Here is a 23,304-nt window from a genome sequence, read left to right on the forward strand (position 1 = left end):
CGATTCCCAAATCATCCATTTGACTCTCCCTTATAAATCATGTGCTTTGTTGCATATTTTATCAAATATACTTTCAAGCCAGATGGAGGAAGGAGGATGTGGGAATCCCTCCACCATCTTGCAACTTTTATGTAAGTAGGTTTTCAAGAAAATCATCATTTCTCTTTTAAATATGTCTGGAACAGGCATGATGGTAGTGTCAACCTGTTGGAGTTTTTGTTGCTGGAAGAAGTTGTACAAAAGGATTGGTTTTTACATTGACCAGTTACTGAATCAAGCGCAGGAATACATTGGAAATTTAGCTGGGGGTTCCTTTTCCCAGCAGACTACTTCTAGAACGAGCTTGTACACTGAAGCTGACTCTTTTGCTCTCTTTTTGTTTCTTTCCTATTTTCTTGGCTTCTTTGCCACTATCTAGACAATTTTGGAACTTTGTTCCCAACTAAAATGGTTTCAATAGTCTGATTGTGATCATACATTTTTACAAGGAATTTTTAAAATCTTTCCTCGAGTCCAGAAAGTCAAGGACTTAGATCTTTTTCTTCCCTTATCAATATTGCCATGAAATTGATAAATAAAGACCAACTCTTTATTTTTGTTTTTAACCCACGTAGATAATTCCCATCCATTAATCCATTTTGTGGACCAATAGCTGCCATTCTGATGGAAGCTGTCACTTCTTAACAATAGGCATTCTGTGACTATGTTGACTGCACTTTGGGTGAAGATCCTAACTGGTCTTAGATATACATAGGGAGAAATTTGCTCAGCCAGTGTCAGTCTTAAGCATGCGTATCAGAAGATCTTTCTAGAGCTGGGAATTTTCCCATGAAAGGGATTCAGTTAGGGAAGAGACACTTGTGCCAGAGTTTTACATTCTTCTTGAACACTGCTTAAGGAACTTAGATGCCATGTCCATTTGGATCTCTGTCTGCACAGAACTTTGTCATGCCAGCGCTTTGAAATGCATCTTGAAGAGAATTCACTAGCACAGAATGAAAGAGAGTGGAAGGGGTTGGTGGGGCTAACCAGGCCCAACCCCCCTGCCTAAACCAGGATACCTAGAGCCTCTTGCCCAGGATTCTATCTGGGTGTACTTTTAATGTCTTCAAAGATCCAGGCTCCACAATCTTTCTGGGCAGTCTGTGCCGTGGTTCAGTCACCCTGACAGTAAAGAAACATTTACTGATGTTCAAAGGCAATCTCCTGTATTTCAGTGTGTGCCCACTGCCTCTTGTCTTTTCCCTCAGCATCACTGAAAAGACACTGATTCCCTCCCCTTTGCACTATTGCTTCCATATGTATGTGTGATGCCATGTAGAGGTATGTCAAACACCTCCCTGAAGCCCAGGCAGATAATATTCCCTTCATCTACCAGTCAAGTTGATTCATCAGAGGAGTTTAAAGTGATGTTCAGCATGAAATTCCCCTGAAAAATCATGCTAACTACATTATTTGGTCATCTGTCATGTGCCTGGCAAGGATTTCCAGGAAGAGCTGCTTCATCAACTTCCTGGGGATAAAAAAGAGGCTGGCTGGTTTGTACTATGGCGAGTCCTCTTAATTGCCTTTTTTGAAGATGGGTGTCATTTGCTAACATCCACTCTTTAGCTCCTCTTCTCATCTACACCTCGGTAAAAAGCTTTTCCACTATGTCTGGCTAGGAAAAACTGTGCCAGCACAGAAAACATCTCCCATCGTGTTCTAGAAGTTGCACGGATGTCTGCCAAGTGTTTGGCAGGAAGAAAAGAAAAGTTGTCCAAAACAGCTTCCAATCGAATGTTCCTGTGATTGGAAAAGTCAGGAGAGTGCAAAGGTACTGTTTTCTATCAGTTGGCAAGGTGCGCACACAATCCCAGTGTTGTACAGCTTGCTTCTTCACCTTCCCGAAGCTGCCGCTCTCGCCGGCTGCCGGAGCCCAAGAAGCGGCTTCTTCGCGCAAAGACGATTGTGCCGCTCACAGTGCTCTCCTTAGCGCGGCTTCTGCCGAAAGACGCCCGGCAGCGGCTCTTACCTCCGGAGAGCATCCTACCTTCGTCTTTAGCTCCTCTTCTCATCTACACCTCGGCAAAACGCTTTTCCACTATGTCTGGCTAGGAAAAACTGTGCCAGCACAGAAAACATCTCCCATCGTGTTCTAGAAGTTGCACGGATGTCTGCCAAGTGTTTGGCAGGAAGAAAAGAAAAGTTGTCCAAAACAGCTTCCAATCGAATGTTCCTGTGATTGGAAAAGTCAGGAGAGTGCAAAGGTACTGTTTTCTATCAGTTGGCAAGGTGCGCACACAATCCCAGTGTTGTACAGCTTGCTTCTTCACCTTCCCGAAGCTGCCGCTCTCGCCGGCTGCCGGAGCCCAAGAAGCGGCTTCTTCGCGCAAAGACGATTGTGCCGCTCACAGGGCTCTCCTTAGCGCGGCTTCTGCCGAAAGACGCCCGGCAGCGGCTCTTACCTCCGGAGAGCATCCTACCTTCGTCTTTAGCTCCTCTTCTCATCTACACCTCGGCAAAACGCTTTTCCACTATGTCTGGCTAGGAAAAACTGTGCCAGCACAGAAAACATCTCCCATCGTGTTCTAGAAGTTGCACGGATGTCTGCCAAGTGTTTGGCAGGAAGAAAAGAAAAGTTGTCCAAAACAGCTTCCAATCGAATGTTCCTGTGATTGGAAAAGTCAGGAGAGTGCAAAGGTACTGTTTTCTATCAGTTGGCAAGGTGCGCACACAATCCCAGTGTTGTACAGCTTGCTTCTTCACCTTCCCGAAGCTGCCGCTCTCGCCGGCTGCCGGAGCCCAAGAAGCGGCTTCTTCGCGCAAAGACGATTGTGCCGCTCACAGTGCTCTCCTTAGCGCGGCTTCTGCCGAAAGACGCCCGGCAGCGGCTCTTACCTCCGGAGAGCATCCTACCTTCGTCTTTCGCGTCTTTTGTAGTCTACATCTTAGCAAAACGCTTTTCCACTATGTCTGGCTAGGAAAAACTGTGCCAGCACAGAAAACATCTCCCATCGTGTTCTAGAAGTTGCACGGATGTCTGCCAAGTGTTTGGCAGGAAGAAAAGAAAAGTTGTCCAAAACAGCTTCCAATCGAATGTTCCTGTGATTGGAAAAGTCAGGAGAGTGCAAAGGTACTGTTTTCTATCAGTTGGCAAGGTGCGCACACAATCCCAGTGTTGTACAGCTTGCTTCTTCACCTTCCCGAAGCTGCCGCTCTCGCCGGCTGCCGGAGCCCAAGAAGCGGCTTCTTCGCGCAAAGACGATTGTGCCGCTCACAGTGCTCTCCTTAGCGCGGCTTCTGCCGAAAGACGCCCGGCAGCGGCTCTTACCTCCGGAGAGCATCCTACCTTCGTCTTTCGCGTCTTTTGTAGTCTACATCTTAGCAAAACGCTTTTCCACTATGTCTGGCTAGGAAAAACTGTGCCAGCACAGAAAACATCTCCCATCGTGTTCTAGAAGTTGCACGGATGTCTGCCAAGTGTTTGGCAGGAAGAAAAGAAAAGTTGTCCAAAACAGCTTCCAATCGAATGTTCCTGTGATTGGAAAAGTCAGGAGAGTGCAAAGGTACTGTTTTCTATCAGTTGGCAAGGTGCGCACACAATCCCAGTGTTGTACAGCTTGCTTCTTCACCTTCCCGAAGCTGCCGCTCTCGCCGGCTGCCGGAGCCCAAGAAGCGGCTTCTTCGCGCAAAGACGATTGTGCCGCTCACAGTGCTCTCCTTAGCGCGGCTTCTGCCGAAAGACGCCCGGCAGCGGCTCTTACCTCCGGAGAGCATCCTACCTTCGTCTTTCGCGTCTTTTGTAGTCTACATCTTAGCAAAACGCTTTTCCACTATGTCTGGCTAGGAAAAACTGTGCCAGCACAGAAAACATCTCCCATCGTGTTCTAGAAGTTGCACGGATGTCTGCCAAGTGTTTGGCAGGAAGAAAAGAAAAGTTGTCCAAAACAGCTTCCAATCGAATGTTCCTGTGATTGGAAAAGTCAGGAGAGTGCAAAGGTACTGTTTTCTATCAGTTGGCAAGGTGCGCACACAATCCCAGTGTTGTACAGCTTGCTTCTTCACCTTCCCGAAGCTGCCGCTCTCGCCGGCTGTCGGAGCCCAAGAAGCGGCTTCTTCGCGCAAAGACGATTGTGCCGCTCACAGTGCTCTCCTTAGCGCGGCTTCTGCCGAAAGACGCCCGGCAGCGGCTCTTACCTCCTGAGAGTGGCAGCTTCGGGAAGGTGAAGAAGCAAGCTGTACAACACTGGGATTGTGTGCGCACCTTGCCAACTGATAGAAAACAGTACCTTTGCACTCTCCTGACTTTTCCAATCACATGAACATTCGATTGGAAGCTGTTTTGGACAACTTTTCTTTTCTTCCTGCCAAACACTTGGCAGACATCCGTGCAACTTCTAGAACACGATGGGAGATGTTTTCTGTGCTGGCACAGTTTTTCCTAGCCAGACATAGTGGAAAAGCGTTTTGCCGAGGTGTAGATGAGAAGAGGAGCTAAAGACGAAGGTAGGATGCTCTCCGGAGGTAAGAGCCGCTGCCGGGCGTCTTTCGGCAGAAGCCGCGCTAAGGAGAGCACTGTGAGCGGCACAATCGTCTTTGCGCGAAGAAGCCGCTTCTTGGGCTCCGGCAGCCGGCGAGAGCGGCAGCTTCGGGAAGGTGAAGAAGCAAGCTGTACAACACTGGGATTGTGTGCGCACCTTGCCAACTGATAGAAAACAGTACCTTTGCACTCTCCTGACTTTTCCAATCACAGGAACATTCGATTGGAAGCTGTTTTGGACAACTTTTCTTTTCTTCCTGCCAAACACTTGGCAGACATCCGTGCAACTTCTAGAACACGATGGGAGATGTTTTCTGTGCTGGCACAGTTTTTCCTAGCCAGACATAGTGGAAAAGCGTTTTGCTAAGATGTAGACTACAAAAGACGCGAAAGACGAAGGTAGGATGCTCTCCGGAGGTAAGAGCCGCTGCCGGGCGTCTTTCGGCAGAAGCCGCGCTAAGGAGAGCCCTGTGAGCGGCACAATCGTCTTTGCGCGAAGAAGCCGCTTCTTGGGCTCCGGCAGCCGGCGAGAGCGGCAGCTTCGGGAAGGTGAAGAAGCAAGCTGTACAACACTGGGATTGTGTGCGCACCTTGCCAACTGATAGAAAACAGTACCTTTGCACTCTCCTGACTTTTCCAATCACAGGAACATTCGATTGGAAGCTGTTTTGGACAACTTTTCTTTTCTTCCTGCCAAACACTTGGCAGACATCCGTGCAACTTCTAGAACACGATGGGAGATGTTTTCTGTGCTGGCACAGTTTTTCCTAGCCAGACATAGTGGAAAAGCGTTTTGCTAAGATGTAGACTACAAAAGACGCGAAAGACGAAGGTAGGATGCTCTCCGGAGGTAAGAGCCGCTGCCGGGCGTCTTTCGGCAGAAGCCGCGCTAAGGAGAGCCCTGTGAGCGGCACAATCGTCTTTGCGCGAAGAAGCCGCTTCTTCGGTTCCGGGAGCCGGCGAGAGCGGCAGCTTCGGGAAGGTGAAGAAGCAAGCTGTACAACACTGGGATTGTGTGCGCACCTTGCCAACTGATAGAAAACAGTACCTTTGCACTCTCCTGACTTTTCCAATCACAGGAACATTCGATTGGAAGCTGTTTTGGACAACTTTTCTTTTCTTCCTGCCAAACACTTGGCAGACATCCGTGCAACTTCTAGAACACGATGGGAGATGTTTTCTGTGCTGGCACAGTTTTTCCTAGCCAGACATAGTGGAAAAGCGTTTTGCTAAGATGTAGACTACAAAAGACGCGAAAGACGAAGGTAGGATGCTCTCCGGAGGTAAGAGCCGCTGCCGGGCGTCTTTCGGCAGAAGCCGCGCTAAGGAGAGCACTATGAACGGCACAATCGTCTTTGCGCGAAGAAGCCGATTCTTCGGTTCCGGGAGCCGGCGAGAGCGGCAGCTTCGGGAAGGTGAAGAAGCAAGCTGTACAACACTGGGATTGTGTGCGCACCTTGCCAACTGATAGAAAACAGTACCTTTGCACTCTCCTGACTTTTCCAATCACAGGAACATTCGATTGGAAGCTGTTTTGGACAACTTTTCTTTTCTTCCTGCCAAACACTTGGCAGACATCCGTGCAACTTCTAGAACACGATGGGAGATGTTTTCTGTGCTGGCACAGTTTTTCCTAGCCAGACATAGTGGAAAAGCGTTTTGCTAAGATGTAGACTACAAAAGACGCGAAAGACGAAGGTAGGATGCTCTCCGGAGGTAAGAGCCGCTGCCGGGCGTCTTTCGGCAGAAGCCGCGCTAAGGAGAGCACTGTGAACGGCACAATCGTCTTTGCGCGAAGAAGCCGATTCTTCGGTTCCGGGAGCCGGCGAGAGCGGCAGCTTCGGGAAGGTGAAGAAGCAAGCTGTACAACACTGGGATTGTGTGCGCACCTTGCCAACTGATAGAAAACAGTACCTTTGCACTCTCCTGACTTTTCCAATCACAGGAACATTCGATTGGAAGCTGTTTTGGACAACTTTTCTTTTCTTCCTGCCAAACACTTGGCAGACATCCGTGCAACTTCTAGAACACGATGGGAGATGTTTTCTGTGCTGGCACAGTTTTTCCTAGCCAGACATAGTGGAAAAGCGTTTTGCTAAGATGTAGACTACAAAAGACGCGAAAGACGAAGGTAGGATGCTCTCCGGAGGTAAGAGCCGCTGCCGGGCGTCTTTCGGCAGAAGCCGCGCTAAGGAGAGCCCTGTGAGCGGCACAATCGTCTTTGCGCGAAGAAGCCGCTTCTTCGGTTCCGGGAGCCGGCGAGAGCGGCAGCTTCGGGAAGGTGAAGAAGCAAGCTGTACAACACTGGGATTGTGTGCGCACCTTGCCAACTGATAGAAAACAGTACCTTTGCACTCTCCTGACTTTTCCAATCACAGGAACATTCGATTGGAAGCTGTTTTGGACAACTTTTCTTTTCTTCCTGCCAAACACTTGGCAGACATCCGTGCAACTTCTAGAACACGATGGGAGATGTTTTCTGTGCTGGCACAGTTTTTCCTAGCCAGACATAGTGGAAAAGCGTTTTGCTAAGATGTAGACTACAAAAGACGCGAAAGACGAAGGTAGGATGCTCTCCGGAGGTAAGAGCCGCTGCCGGGCGTCTTTCGGCAGAAGCCGCGCTAAGGAGAGCACTATGAACGGCACAATCGTCTTTGCGCGAAGAAGCCGATTCTTCGGTTCCGGGAGCCGGCGAGAGCGGCAGCTTCGGGAAGGTGAAGAAGCAAGCTGTACAACACTGGGATTGTGTGCGCACCTTGCCAACTGATAGAAAACAGTACCTTTGCACTCTCCTGACTTTTCCAATCACAGGAACATTCGATTGGAAGCTGTTTTGGACAACTTTTCTTTTCTTCCTGCCAAACACTTGGCAGACATCCGTGCAACTTCTAGAACACGATGGGAGATGTTTTCTGTGCTGGCACAGTTTTTCCTAGCCAGACATAGTGGAAAAGCGTTTTGCTAAGATGTAGACTACAAAAGACGCGAAAGACGAAGGTAGGATGCTCTCCGGAGGTAAGAGCCGCTGCCGGGCGTCTTTCGGCAGAAGCCGCGCTAAGGAGAGCACTGTGAACGGCACAATCGTCTTTGCGCGAAGAAGCCGATTCTTCGGTTCCGGGAGCCGGCGAGAGCGGCAGCTTCGGGAAGGTGAAGAAGCAAGCTGTACAACACTGGGATTGTGTGCGCACCTTGCCAACTGATAGAAAACAGTACCTTTGCACTCTCCTGACTTTTCCAATCACAGGAACATTCGATTGGAAGCTGTTTTGGACAACTTTTCTTTTCTTCCTGCCAAACACTTGGCAGACATCCGTGCAACTTCTAGAACACGATGGGAGATGTTTTCTGTGCTGGCACAGTTTTTCCTAGCCAGACATAGTGGAAAAGCGTTTTGCTAAGATGTAGACTACAAAAGACGCGAAAGACGAAGGTAGGATGCTCTCCGGAGGTAAGAGCCGCTGCCGGGCGTCTTTCGGCAGAAGCCGCGCTAAGGAGAGCACTGTGAGCGGCACAATCGTCTTTGCGCGAAGAAGCCGCTTCTTGGGCTCCGGCAGCCGGCGAGAGCGGCAGCTTCGGGAAGGTGAAGAAGCAAGCTGTACAACACTGGGATTGTGTGCGCACCTTGCCAACTGATAGAAAACAGTACCTTTGCACTCTCCTGACTTTTCCAATCACAGGAACATTCGATTGGAAGCTGTTTTGGACAACTTTTCTTTTCTTCCTGCCAAACACTTGGCAGACATCCGTGCAACTTCTAGAACACGATGGGAGATGTTTTCTGTGCTGGCACAGTTTTTCCTAGCCAGACATAGTGGAAAAGCGTTTTGCTAAGATGTAGACTACAAAAGACGCGAAAGACGAAGGTAGGATGCTCTCCGGAGGTAAGAGCCGCTGCCGGGCGTCTTTCGGCAGAAGCCGCGCTAAGGAGAGCACTGTGAACGGCACAATCGTCTTTGCGCGAAGAAGCCGATTCTTCGGTTCCGGGAGCCGGCGAGAGCGGCAGCTTCGGGAAGGTGAAGAAGCAAGCTGTACAACACTGGGATTGTGTGCGCACCTTGCCAACTGATAGAAAACAGTACCTTTGCACTCTCCTGACTTTTCCAATCACAGGAACATTCGATTGGAAGCTGTTTTGGACAACTTTTCTTTTCTTCCTGCCAAACACTTGGCAGACATCCGTGCAACTTCTAGAACACGATGGGAGATGTTTTCTGTGCTGGCACAGTTTTTCCTAGCCAGACATAGTGGAAAAGCGTTTTGCTAAGATGTAGACTACAAAAGACGCGAAAGACGAAGGTAGGATGCTCTCCGGAGGTAAGAGCCGCTGCCGGGCGTCTTTCGGCAGAAGCCGCGCTAAGGAGAGCCCTGTGAGCGGCACAATCGTCTTTGCGCGAAGAAGCCGCTTCTTCGGTTCCGGGAGCCGGCGAGAGCGGCAGCTTCGGGAAGGTGAAGAAGCAAGCTGTACAACACTGGGATTGTGTGCGCACCTTGCCAACTGATAGAAAACAGTACCTTTGCACTCTCCTGACTTTTCCAATCACAGGAACATTCGATTGGAAGCTGTTTTGGACAACTTTTCTTTTCTTCCTGCCAAACACTTGGCAGACATCCGTGCAACTTCTAGAACACGATGGGAGATGTTTTCTGTGCTGGCACAGTTTTTCCTAGCCAGACATAGTGGAAAAGCGTTTTGCTAAGATGTAGACTACAAAAGACGCGAAAGACGAAGGTAGGATGCTCTCCGGAGGTAAGAGCCGCTGCCGGGCGTCTTTCGGCAGAAGCCGCGCTAAGGAGAGCACTATGAACGGCACAATCGTCTTTGCGCGAAGAAGCCGATTCTTCGGTTCCGGGAGCCGGCGAGAGCGGCAGCTTCGGGAAGGTGAAGAAGCAAGCTGTACAACACTGGGATTGTGTGCGCACCTTGCCAACTGATAGAAAACAGTACCTTTGCACTCTCCTGACTTTTCCAATCACAGGAACATTCGATTGGAAGCTGTTTTGGACAACTTTTCTTTTCTTCCTGCCAAACACTTGGCAGACATCCGTGCAACTTCTAGAACACGATGGGAGATGTTTTCTGTGCTGGCACAGTTTTTCCTAGCCAGACATAGTGGAAAAGCGTTTTGCTAAGATGTAGACTACAAAAGACGCGAAAGACGAAGGTAGGATGCTCTCCGGAGGTAAGAGCCGCTGCCGGGCGTCTTTCGGCAGAAGCCGCGCTAAGGAGAGCACTGTGAACGGCACAATCGTCTTTGCGCGAAGAAGCCGATTCTTCGGTTCCGGGAGCCGGCGAGAGCGGCAGCTTCGGGAAGGTGAAGAAGCAAGCTGTACAACACTGGGATTGTGTGCGCACCTTGCCAACTGATAGAAAACAGTACCTTTGCACTCTCCTGACTTTTCCAATCACAGGAACATTCGATTGGAAGCTGTTTTGGACAACTTTTCTTTTCTTCCTGCCAAACACTTGGCAGACATCCGTGCAACTTCTAGAACACGATGGGAGATGTTTTCTGTGCTGGCACAGTTTTTCCTAGCCAGACATAGTGGAAAAGCGTTTTGCTAAGATGTAGACTACAAAAGACGCGAAAGACGAAGGTAGGATGCTCTCCGGAGGTAAGAGCCGCTGCCGGGCGTCTTTCGGCAGAAGCCGCGCTAAGGAGAGCACTGTGAGCGGCACAATCGTCTTTGCGCGAAGAAGCCGCTTCTTGGGCTCCGGCAGCCGGCGAGAGCGGCAGCTTCGGGAAGGTGAAGAAGCAAGCTGTACAACACTGGGATTGTGTGCGCACCTTGCCAACTGATAGAAAACAGTACCTTTGCACTCTCCTGACTTTTCCAATCACAGGAACATTCGATTGGAAGCTGTTTTGGACAACTTTTCTTTTCTTCCTGCCAAACACTTGGCAGACATCCGTGCAACTTCTAGAACACGATGGGAGATGTTTTCTGTGCTGGCACAGTTTTTCCTAGCCAGACATAGTGGAAAAGCGTTTTGCTAAGATGTAGACTACAAAAGACGCGAAAGACGAAGGTAGGATGCTCTCCGGAGGTAAGAGCCGCTGCCGGGCGTCTTTCGGCAGAAGCCGCGCTAAGGAGAGCACTGTGAGCGGCACAATCGTCTTTGCGCGAAGAAGCCGCTTCTTGGGCTCCGGCAGCCGGCGAGAGCGGCAGCTTCGGGAAGGTGAAGAAGCAAGCTGTACAACACTGGGATTGTGTGCGCACCTTGCCAACTGATAGAAAACAGTACCTTTGCACTCTCCTGACTTTTCCAATCACAGGAACATTCGATTGGAAGCTGTTTTGGACAACTTTTCTTTTCTTCCTGCCAAACACTTGGCAGACATCCGTGCAACTTCTAGAACACGATGGGAGATGTTTTCTGTGCTGGCACAGTTTTTCCTAGCCAGACATAGTGGAAAAGCGTTTTGCTAAGATGTAGACTACAAAAGACGCGAAAGACGAAGGTAGGATGCTCTCCGGAGGTAAGAGCCGCTGCCGGGCGTCTTTCGGCAGAAGCCGCGCTAAGGAGAGCCCTGTGAGCGGCACAATCGTCTTTGCGCGAAGAAGCCGCTTCTTCGGTTCCGGGAGCCGGCGAGAGCGGCAGCTTCGGGAAGGTGAAGAAGCAAGCTGTACAACACTGGGATTGTGTGCGCACCTTGCCAACTGATAGAAAACAGTACCTTTGCACTCTCCTGACTTTTCCAATCACAGGAACATTCGATTGGAAGCTGTTTTGGACAACTTTTCTTTTCTTCCTGCCAAACACTTGGCAGACATCCGTGCAACTTCTAGAACACGATGGGAGATGTTTTCTGTGCTGGCACAGTTTTTCCTAGCCAGACATAGTGGAAAAGCGTTTTGCTAAGATGTAGACTACAAAAGACGCGAAAGACGAAGGTAGGATGCTCTCCGGAGGTAAGAGCCGCTGCCGGGCGTCTTTCGGCAGAAGCCGCGCTAAGGAGAGCACTATGAACGGCACAATCGTCTTTGCGCGAAGAAGCCGATTCTTCGGTTCCGGGAGCCGGCGAGAGCGGCAGCTTCGGGAAGGTGAAGAAGCAAGCTGTACAACACTGGGATTGTGTGCGCACCTTGCCAACTGATAGAAAACAGTACCTTTGCACTCTCCTGACTTTTCCAATCACAGGAACATTCGATTGGAAGCTGTTTTGGACAACTTTTCTTTTCTTCCTGCCAAACACTTGGCAGACATCCGTGCAACTTCTAGAACACGATGGGAGATGTTTTCTGTGCTGGCACAGTTTTTCCTAGCCAGACATAGTGGAAAAGCGTTTTGCTAAGATGTAGACTACAAAAGACGCGAAAGACGAAGGTAGGATGCTCTCCGGAGGTAAGAGCCGCTGCCGGGCGTCTTTCGGCAGAAGCCGCGCTAAGGAGAGCACTGTGAACGGCACAATCGTCTTTGCGCGAAGAAGCCGATTCTTCGGTTCCGGGAGCCGGCGAGAGCGGCAGCTTCGGGAAGGTGAAGAAGCAAGCTGTACAACACTGGGATTGTGTGCGCACCTTGCCAACTGATAGAAAACAGTACCTTTGCACTCTCCTGACTTTTCCAATCACAGGAACATTCGATTGGAAGCTGTTTTGGACAACTTTTCTTTTCTTCCTGCCAAACACTTGGCAGACATCCGTGCAACTTCTAGAACACGATGGGAGATGTTTTCTGTGCTGGCACAGTTTTTCCTAGCCAGACATAGTGGAAAAGCGTTTTGCTAAGATGTAGACTACAAAAGACGCGAAAGACGAAGGTAGGATGCTCTCCGGAGGTAAGAGCCGCTGCCGGGCGTCTTTCGGCAGAAGCCGCGCTAAGGAGAGCACTGTGAGCGGCACAATCGTCTTTGCGCGAAGAAGCCGCTTCTTGGGCTCCGGCAGCCGGCGAGAGCGGCAGCTTCGGGAAGGTGAAGAAGCAAGCTGTACAACACTGGGATTGTGTGCGCACCTTGCCAACTGATAGAAAACAGTACCTTTGCACTCTCCTGACTTTTCCAATCACAGGAACATTCGATTGGAAGCTGTTTTGGACAACTTTTCTTTTCTTCCTGCCAAACACTTGGCAGACATCCGTGCAACTTCTAGAACACGATGGGAGATGTTTTCTGTGCTGGCACAGTTTTTCCTAGCCAGACATAGTGGAAAAGCGTTTTGCTAAGATGTAGACTACAAAAGACGCGAAAGACGAAGGTAGGATGCTCTCCGGAGGTAAGAGCCGCTGCCGGGCGTCTTTCGACAGAAGCCGCGCTAAGGAGAGCCCTGTGAGCGGCACAATCGTCTTTGCGCGAAGAAGCCGCTTCTTGGGCTCCGGCAGCCGGCGAGAGCGGCAGCTTCGGGAAGGTGAAGAAGCAAGCTGTACAACACTGGGATTGTGTGCGCACCTTGCCAACTGATAGAAAACAGTACCTTTGCACTCTCCTGACTTTTCCAATCACAGGAACATTCGATTGGAAGCTGTTTTGGACAACTTTTCTTTTCTTCCTGCCAAACACTTGGCAGACATCCGTGCAACTTCTAGAACACGATGGGAGATGTTTTCTGTGCTGGCACAGTTTTTCCTAGCCAGACATAGTGGAAAAGCTTTTTGCCGAGGTGTAGATGAGAAGAGGAGCTAAAGAGTGGATGTTAGCAAATGACACCCATCTTCAAAAAAGGCAATTAAGAGGACTCGCCATAGTACAAACCAGCCAGCCTCTTTTTTATCCCCAGGAAGTTGATGAAGCAGCTCTTCCTGGAAATCCTTGCCAGGCACATGACAGATGACCAAATAATGTAGTTAGCATGATTTTTCAGGGGAATTTCATGCTGAACATCACTTTAAACTCCTCTGATGAATCAACTTGACTGGTAGATGAAGGGAATATTATCTGCCTGGGCTTCAGGGAGGTTTTTGACATACCTCTACATGGCATCACACATACATATGGAAGCAATAGTGCAAAGGGGAGGGAATCAGTGTCTTTTCAGTGATGCTGAGGGAAAAGACAAGAGGCAGTGGGCACACACTGAAATACAGGAGATTGCCTTTGAACATCAGTAAATGTTTCTTTACTGTCAGGGTGACTGAACCACGGCACAGACTGCCCAGAAAGATTGTGGAGCCTGGATCTTTGAAGACATTAAAAGTACACCCAGATAGAATCCTGGGCAAGAGGCTCTAGGTATCCTGGTTTAGGCAGGGGGGTTGGGCCTGGTTAGCCCCACCAACCCCTTCCACTCTCTTTCATTCTGTGCTAGTGAATTCTCTTCAAGATGCATTTCAAAGCGCTGGCATGACAAAGTTCTGTGCAGACAGAGATCCAAATGGACATGGCATCTAAGTTCCTTAAGCAGTGTTCAAGAAGAATGTAAAACTCTGGCACAAGTGTCTCTTCCCTAACTGAATCCCTTTCATGGGAAAATTCCCAGCTCTAGAAAGATCTTCTGATACGCATGCTTAAGACTGACACTGGCTGAGCAAATTTCTCCCTATGTATATCTAAGACCAGTTAGGATCTTCACCCAAAGTGCAGTCAACATAGTCACAGAATGCCTATTGTTAAGAAGTGACAGCTTCCATCAGAATGGCAGCTATTGGTCCACAAAATGGATTAATGGATGGGAATTATCTACGTGGGTTAAAAACAAAAATAAAGAGTTGGTCTTTATTTATCAATTTCATGGCAATATTGATAAGGGAAGAAAAAGATCTAAGTCCTTGACTTTCTGGACTCGAGGAAAGATTTTAAAAATTCCTTGTAAAAATGTATGATCACAATCAGACTATTGAAACCATTTTAGTTGGGAACAAAGTTCCAAAATTGTCTAGATAGTGGCAAAGAAGCCAAGAAAATAGGAAAGAAACAAAAAGAGAGCAAAAGAGTCAGCTTCAGTGTACAAGCTCGTTCTAGAAGTAGTCTGCTGGGAAAAGGAACCCCCAGCTAAATTTCCAATGTATTCCTGCGCTTGATTCAGTAACTGGTCAATGTAAAAACCAATCCTTTTGTACAACTTCTTCCAGCAACAAAAACTCCAACAGGTTGACACTACCATCATGCCTGTTCCAGACATATTTAAAAGAGAAATGATGATTTTCTTGAAAACCTACTTACATAAAAGTTGCAAGATGGTGGAGGGATTCCCACATCCTCCTTCCTCCATCTGGCTTGAAAGTATATTTGATAAAATATGCAACAAAGCACATGATTTATAAGGGAGAGTCAAATGGATGATTTGGGAATCGATCTCTTGTTGATAGTAAACTTCATATCCACTCGGTGTGACCTTTTTAAAACAAAATGTGGAGCTGAGGCATGAATCTGCCACAACAATTGTAAAGCAAACATACACACTCCCCTTCATATGCCCCCCCCTCCACACACACCTAGGCACACACAGAGATCAGCATAGCAGATCATGAACACCTTGGAAAAGACTGAAATGCTAAATGCCTCTCTTGATGGGCAAAAGAGCTGGTGCAGTAATTCAAATGCCTGGTACAAAAATTCTGTTTAATATTTAGCTCCTATTTAAAACACAGCTTTTCATTTCATTCTATTTACAGAATATTTTCATTTCATTTGTTTCTTTAAAATTACTTAGTTCTCACCTGTTGTATGTCTAGGAATATTTTCTTCCAAAAATAGAAAAAAATAGATGATATCTTTTCAGCAGAAAACATTGGTTGATACAATTTTAAACCATCATGATATGGAAGAATTCTTCTGTCCCTCTCGAAGGTGGAAGAAGCATTTGGATCACAGATCATCTACAATGAAATACTTGACATGTTTAAGATGCTTTCAATCAATTTTGATCGTCAATTGCTTATTTGTTGTAAACAGTAATTTTTCAGTGAAGGGAAAGTGTGTGTGGTATATCTACATGATATGTTCAAAGGCAGTTCCTACTAATGGCCAGGCTGAATTCCAGTAAATAATGTCCCGAATGATATTTTGCCGCCTTCTTTGGCACTTCATGAAATCTTACCCCGATGAAGTGCTGAAACACAGAGATTTTCTCTTAGAGAGTGTCTCATGTTGTAACCTATCCCATGGATTTTATGCTGTAATTCTTATCTCTTTTAAAATTTACTATCTTCTGTACAGTTTTCATGAAACTTTCTGTTACAGTAGTGAATAGCACAGATAAATGTCATTTTGTACAACTTTGAATTTACCCCAAGAGCTGAGAGAAAACTTGATCCTATACTTCAATCCGAGTTTCTTCTATAGTCCAACTTTGTTTCTCTACCATCAAGCTTCTCCTTTGTTGCTGCTCCAAGCCCCGTCCAAGGTGACCTTGAATACTTTCAGGGATGGGACACCCACAACTTCTCTGGGCAACCTGTTCCAGTGTTCCAGCACTCCCACAGTAAAAAAGGCCTTCCTTTCATCTAATATGTGTAGGAAATCATAAATCTAGGCATAGAAGCTTGGAGTGCAAATTTGAAATTCTTTGGATTTGAAGCACATTTTATATGAATACTGACTTACAGATGACTAAAAGATGTTGATGGGCATTTGAGCTGACAAGTTTTGAAAAAGTGCACGGAAATTAAAATTGAAACCACTAAAATTAAAAACTCCTTGCCATTTTCTTTTTCCTCTCCTATTCAAAATTGCATATGTCAGATATCAGTGCTTCATGCAATCCTCTCAGATGCTCTCAGAGAAAAAGCTTTTCTTTCAGACTAAGTTGCGGTTGACGTAGAACACTAGCAGGAGTGAAAGATTTTCTGGGCATCGGGGCAGCCCGTTCTCCTTGGATTTGTGTGCAGAATGCATTTTATCCAAACTGGAAAATAGATCCCAGCTCTGTTCTATTCATCATTCTTACTTCATCAGGCCAGAAGATTCTGTGAAAAGTAGCCTGTGGACCTTGAAGACAGCGCATGTGAACCAGATGAGAGGTGATAGAGAAGTTGAGGGAGAGAAGAAAGAGCATGAGGCTGAAACCAGAAAGTATTTCTCCACGTGATCATGGAAGATTGCAGGAGCCACTTGGTACTATCAAACCAGCCCAACTTGGCACTGGTGCCACCTTGGGTCTGGGAGCCATGTTGCATATCGTGCATTTTAAGGAGCCAGCTGGCCACACCCAGCCATATGCCCCCAAACACAAACCAAGGCCCTTTTCTCTGGCAAACAAAACTCAGCTGCCCTGCTTCTGGATGGCAGATTGCAGGAACCACTTGGTACTATCAAACCAGCCCAACTTGGCACTGGTGCCACCATGGGTCTGGTCACCATCCTGCGTATTGTAGCTTTTCAGGAGCCAGCCGGTCACTCTCAGCCATAGGCCCCCAAACACAAACCTCGGCCCGTTTCCCTGGCAAACAAAAGTAAGCTGCCCCGCTTCTGGATGGCAGATTGCAGGAGCTACTTAGTACTATCAAATCAGCCCGACTTGGCACAGGTGCCACCTTGGATCTGGGAACCATCCTGTGTATCGTGGATTTTCAGGGGCCAGCCAGCCACTCTCAGCCATATGCCCCCAAAAACAAACCACGGACCTTTTCTCTGGCAAACAAAACTCAACTGCCCCTCTTCTGGATGGCAAATTTTAGGACGCACTTTGTACTACGAAAACCGCCCGACGTGGCACTGGTGCCACCTTGTGTCAGGGAACCATCCTGCATATCGAGCTTTTTAAGGAGCCAGCCGGCCACGCCCAGCCATATACCCCCAAAAACAAACCACGGACCATTTCTCATGGAAACAAAAATCCGCTGCCCCGCGTCTGGATGGCAGATTGCAGGAGCCACTTTGCACCATCAAACCAGCCCGACTTGGCACTGGTGCCACCTTGGGTCTGGGAACAATCCTGCGTATCGTACATATTCAGGAACCAGCCGAACACTCCCAGCCACAGGCCCCCAAACACAAACAACGGCCCATTTCCCTGGCAAACAAAAGTCAGCTGCCCCGCTTCTGGATGGCAGTTTGCAGGAGTCACTTGGGACTATCAAACCAGCCCGACTTGGCACTGGTGCCACCTTGGGTCTGGGAACCATCCTGCGTATGGTGGATTCTAAGGAGCCAGCCGGCCACTCCCAGCCACAGGCCCCCAAAAAAACCACGGCCCTTTTTTCTCGCAAACAAAACTTGGCTGCCTCACTTCTGGATGGCAGATTGCAGGAGCCACTTGGTGTAATCAAACCAGCCCGACTTGGCACTGGTGCCACCTTGGGTCTGGGAACCATCCTGCGTATCGTGGATTCTAAGGAGCCAGCCGGCCACTCCCAGCCACAGGCCCCCAAACAAAATCAACGGCGCTGTTCCCTGGAAAACAAAACACGCCTGCCAACTTTTTGATGGAGTTTGCAGGAGCCACTTGGTACTATCAAACCAGCCCGACTTGGCACTGGTGCCACCTTGGGTCTGGGAAACATCCTGCGTATCGTGGATTCTTAGGAGCCAGCCGGCCACTCCTAGCCACAGGCCCCCAAACAAAAACCTAGGCCTATTTCTCTGGCAAACAAAAGTAAGCTGCCCCGCTTCTGGATGGCAGATTGCAGGAGACACTTGGTACTATCAAACCAGCCCAACTTGGCACTGGTGCCACCTTGGATCTGGGAACCATGCTGTGTATCGTGGATATTCAGGGGCCACCCGGCCACTCTCAGCCATATGTCCCCAAACAGAAACCTCGGCCCGTTTCTCTGGCAAACAAAACTCAACTGCCCCTCTTCTGGATGGCAAATTGCAGGATGAACTTGATACTAAAACCGCAGGCCGACTTGGTAGTGGTGACACCTTGGACCTGGGAACCATCATGCGTATCGAGCATTTTAAGGAGCCAGCCGGCCACTCCCAGCAATATGCCCCCAAAAACAATCCACGGAATTTTTCTCTGGCAAACAAAAATCAGCTGCCCCGCCTCTGGATGGCAGATTGCAGGAGCCACTTTGCACCATCAAACCAGCCCGACTTGGCACTGGTGCCACCTTGCATCTGGGAACCATGCTGCCTAGCGTGGATTTTCAGGAGCCAGCCGGCCACTCTCAGCTATAGGCCCCCATACAAAACCCACGGCCCGTTTCCCTGGCAAACAAAATTAAGCTGCCCCGCTTCTGGATGGCAGATTGCAGGAGCCACTTGGTAGTATCAAACCAGCCCGACTTGGCACTGGTGCCACCTTGGGTCTGGGAACCATCCTGCGTATCGTGGGTTCAAAGGAGCCAGCTGGCCACTCCCAGCCACAGGCCCCCAAATACAAACAACGGCGCTTTTCCCTGGAAAACAAAACTCGCCTGCCAACTTTTTGATGGCAGATTGCAGGAGCCACTTGGTACTATCAAACCAGCCCAACTTGGCACTGGTGCCACCATGGGTCTGGTCACCATCCTGCCTATTGTAGCTTTCCAGGAGCCAGCCGGTCACTCCCAGCCATAGGTCCCCAGTCACAAACCTCGGCCCGTTTACCTGGCAAACAAAAGTAAGCTGCCCCGCTTCTGGATGGCAGATTGCAGGAGCCACTTGGTACTATCAAACCAGCCCAACTTGGCACTGGTGCCACCTCTGGTCTGGGAACCATGCTGCGTAACACAGATTCTAAGGCGCCAGTCGGCCACTCCCAGCCACAAGCCCCCAAACACAAACAACGGCGCTATTCTCTGGCAAACAAAACTCCACTGCCCCTCTTCTGGATGGCAAATTGCAGGACGCACTTGGTACTATAAAAACAGCCCTACTTGGCACTGGTGCCACCTTGGTTCTGGGAACCATCCTGCGTATCGATCTTTTTAATGAGACAGCCGGCCACTCCCAGCCATATGCCCCCAAACACAACCCACGGCCCTTTTCTCTGGCAAACAAAACTCAACTGCACCGCTTCTGGATGGCAGATTGCAGGAGCCACTTGGTACTATCAAACCAGCCCGACTTGGCACTGGTGCCACCTTGGGTCTGGGAACCATCCAGCCTATCGTGGATTTTAAGGAGCCAGCCGGCTACTCCCAGCCACAGGCCCCCAACAAAAACCACGGCCCTTTTTTCTCGCAAACAAAACTTAGCTGCCTCACTTCTGGATGGCAGATTGCAGGAGCCACTTGGTGTAATCAAACCAGCCCGACTTGGCACTGGTGCCACCTTGGGTCTGGGAACCATCCTGCGTATCGTGGATTCTAAGGAGCCAGCCGGCCACTCCCAGCCACAGGTCCCCAAACAAAATCAACGGCGCTGTTCCCTGGAAAACAAAACACGTCTGCCAACATTTTGATGGAGTTTGCAGGAGCCACTTGGTACTATCAAACCAGCCCGACTTGGCACTGGTGCCACCTTGGGTCTGGGAAACATCCTGCGTATCGTGGATTCTTAGGAGCCAGCCGGCCACTCCTAGCCACAGGCCCCCAAACAAAAACCTAGGCCTATTTCTCTGGCAAACAAAAGTAAGCTGCCCCGCTTCTGGATGGCAGATTGCAGGAGACACTTGGTACTATCAAACCAGCCCAACTTGGCACTGGTGCCACCTTGGATCTGGGAACCATGCTGTGTATCGTGGATATTCAGGGGCCACCCGGCCACTCTCAGCCATATGTCCCCAAACAGAAACCTCGGCCCGTTTCTCTGGCAAACAAAACTCAACTGCCCCTCTTCTGGATGGCAAATTGCAGGATGAACTTGATACTAAAACCGCAGGCCGACTTGGTAGTGGTGACACCTTGGACCTGGGAACCATCATGCGTATCGAGCATTTTAAGGAGCCAGCCGGCCACTCCCAGCAATATGCCCCCAAAAACAATCCACGGAATTTTTCTCTGGCAAACAAAAATCAGCTGCCCCGCTTCTGGATGGCAGATTGCAGGAGCCACTTTGCACCATCAAACCAGCCCGACTTGGCACTGGTGCCACCTTGCATCTGGGAACCATGCTGCCTAGCGTGGATTTTCAGGAGCCAGCCGGCCACTCTCAGCTATAGGCCCCCATACAAAACCCACGGCCCGTTTCCCTGGCAAACAAAAGTAAGCTACCCCGCTTCTGGATGGCAGATTGCAGGAGGCACTTTGCACCATCAAACCAGCCCAACTTGGCACTGGTGCCACCTCTGGTCTGGGAACCATCCTGCGTATCGTGGGTTCTAAGGAGCCAGCTGGCCACTCCCAGCCACAGGCCCCCAAACACAAACAACGGCGCTTTTCCCTGGAAAACAAAACTCGCCTGCCAACTTTTTGATGGCAGATTGCCGGAGCCACTTGGTACTATCAAACCAGCCCAACTTGGCACTGGTGCCACCATGGGTCTGGTCACCATCCTGCCTATCGTAGCTTTTCAGGAGCCAGCCGGTCACTCGCAGCCATAGGCCCCCAGACACAAACCTCGGCCCGTTTCCCTGGCAACCAAAAGTAAGCTGCCCCGCTTCTGCATGGCAGATTGCAGGAGCTATTTAGTACCATCAAACCAGCCCGACTTGGCACTGGTGACACCTCTGGTCTGGGAACCATCCTGCCTATCGTGGATTTTCAGGGGCCAGCCGGCCACTATCAGCCATATGCCCCCAAAAACAAACCACGGAGCTTTTCTCTGGCAAACAAAACTCAACTGCCCCTCTTCTGGATGGCAAATTTTAGGACGCACTTTGTACTACGAAAACCGCCCGACGTGGCACTGGTGCCACCTTGTGTCAGGGAACCATCCTGCATATCGAGCTTTTTAAGGAGCCAGCCGGCCACGCCCAGCCATATACCCCCAAAAACAAACCACGGACCATTTCTCATGGAAACAAAAATCCGCTGCCCCGCGTCTGGATGGCAGATTGCAGGAGCCACTTTGCACCATCAAACCAGCCCGACTTGGCACTGGTGCCACCTTGGGTCTGGGAACAATCCTGCATATCGTGGATTCTAAGGAGCCAGCCGGCCACTCCCAGCCACAGGCCCCCAAACACAAACAACGGCGCTTTTCCCTGGAAAACAAAACTCGCCTGCCAGCTTTTTGATGGCAGATTGCAGGAGCCACTTGGTACTATCAAATCATCCCAACTTGGCACTGGTGCCACTATGGGTCTGGGAACCATCCTGCCTATTGTAGCATTTCAGGAGCCAGCCGGTCACTCCCAGCCATAGGCCCCCAGACACAAACCTCGGACCGTTTCCCTGGCAAACAAAATTAAGCTGCCCCGATTCTGGATGGCAGATTGCAGGAGCCACTTGGTAGTGTCAAACCAGCCCGACTTGGCACTGGTGCCACCTTGGGTCTGGGAACCATCCGGCGTATCGTGGATTCTAAGCAGCCACCCGGCCACTCCCACCCACAGGCGCCCAAACACAAACAACGGCGCTTTTCCCTGGAAAACAAAAATCGCCTGCCAACATTTTGATGGCAGATTGCAGGAGCCACTTGGTGCTATCAAACCAGCCCAACTTGGCACTGGTGCCACCATGGGTCTGGTCACCATCCTGCCTATCGTAGCTTTTCAGGAGCCAGCCGGTCACTCCCAGCCATAGACCCCCAGACACAAACCTCGGCCCGTTTCCCTGGAAAACAAAAGTAAGCTGCCCCGATTCTGGATGGCAGATTGCAGGAGCCACTTGGTACTATCAAATCAGCCCAACTTGGCACTGGTGCCACCATGGGTCTGGTAAACATCCTGCCTATCGTAGCTTTTCAGGAGCCAGACGGTCACTCCCTGCCATAGGCCCCCAGACACAAACCTCGGCCCGTTTCCCTGGCAAACAAAAGTGAATTGCCCCGCTTTTGGATGGCAGATTGCAGGATGCATTTGGTACTATCAAACCTGCCCGACTTGGCCCTGGTGCCACCTTGGCTCTGGGAACCATGCTGCGTAACGTAGATTCTACGAGGACAGGCGGCCACTCCCAGCCACAGGCCTCTAAACAAAAACAACGGCGCTTTTCCCTGGAAAACAAAACTCGCCTGCCAAATTTTTGATGGCAGATTGCAGGAGCCACTTGGTACTATCAAACCAGCTCAACTTGGTACTGGTTCCACTTTGGGTCTGGTCACCATCCTGCCTATCGTAGCTTTTCAGGAGCCAGCCGGTCACTCCCAGCCATAGGCCCCCAGACAAATATCTCGGCCCGTTTCCCTGGCAAACAAAAGTAAGCTGCCCCGCTTCTGGATGGCAGATTGCAGGAGCCACATGGTACTATCAAACCAGGCCAACATGGCACTGGTGCCACCTTGGCTCTGGGAACCATCCTGCCTATCGTGGATTTTCAGGGGCCAGCCGGCCACTCTCAGCCATATGCCCCCAAACACATACCACGGCCCTTTGCTCTGGGAAACAAAACTCAACTGCCCCTATTCTGGATGGCAAATTGCAGGACGCACTTGGTACTACGAAAACAGCCCGACTTGGCACTGATGCCACCTTGGGTCAGGGAACAATCCTGCATATCGAGCTTTTTAAGGAGCCAGCCGGCCACGTCCAGCCATATAACCCCAAAAAAAAACCACGGAACTTTTGTCCAGCAAACAAAAATCCGCTGCCCCGCGTCTGGATGGCAGATTGCAGGAGCTATTTAGTATTATCAAACCAGCCCGACTTGGCTCTGGTACCACCATGAGTCTGGTAAGCATCCTGCCTATCGTAGCTTTTCAGTAGCCAGCCAGTCACTCCCAGCCATAGGCCCCCAGACAAATACCTCGGCCCGTTTCCCTGGGAAACAAAATTAGGCTGTCCCGCTTCTGGATGGCAGATTGCAGGAGCCACTTGGTACTATCAAACCAGCCCACCTTGGCACTGACGCCACCTTGGCTCTGGGAACCATCCTGCGTATCCTGGGTTCAAAGGAGACAGCCGGCCACTCCCAGCCACAGGCCTCCAAACACAAACAA

Source organism: Melospiza melodia, chromosome 5, assembly GCF_035770615.1.
Source record: "Melospiza melodia melodia isolate bMelMel2 chromosome 5, bMelMel2.pri, whole genome shotgun sequence".
Lineage (NCBI taxonomy): Eukaryota > Metazoa > Chordata > Aves > Passeriformes > Passerellidae > Melospiza > Melospiza melodia.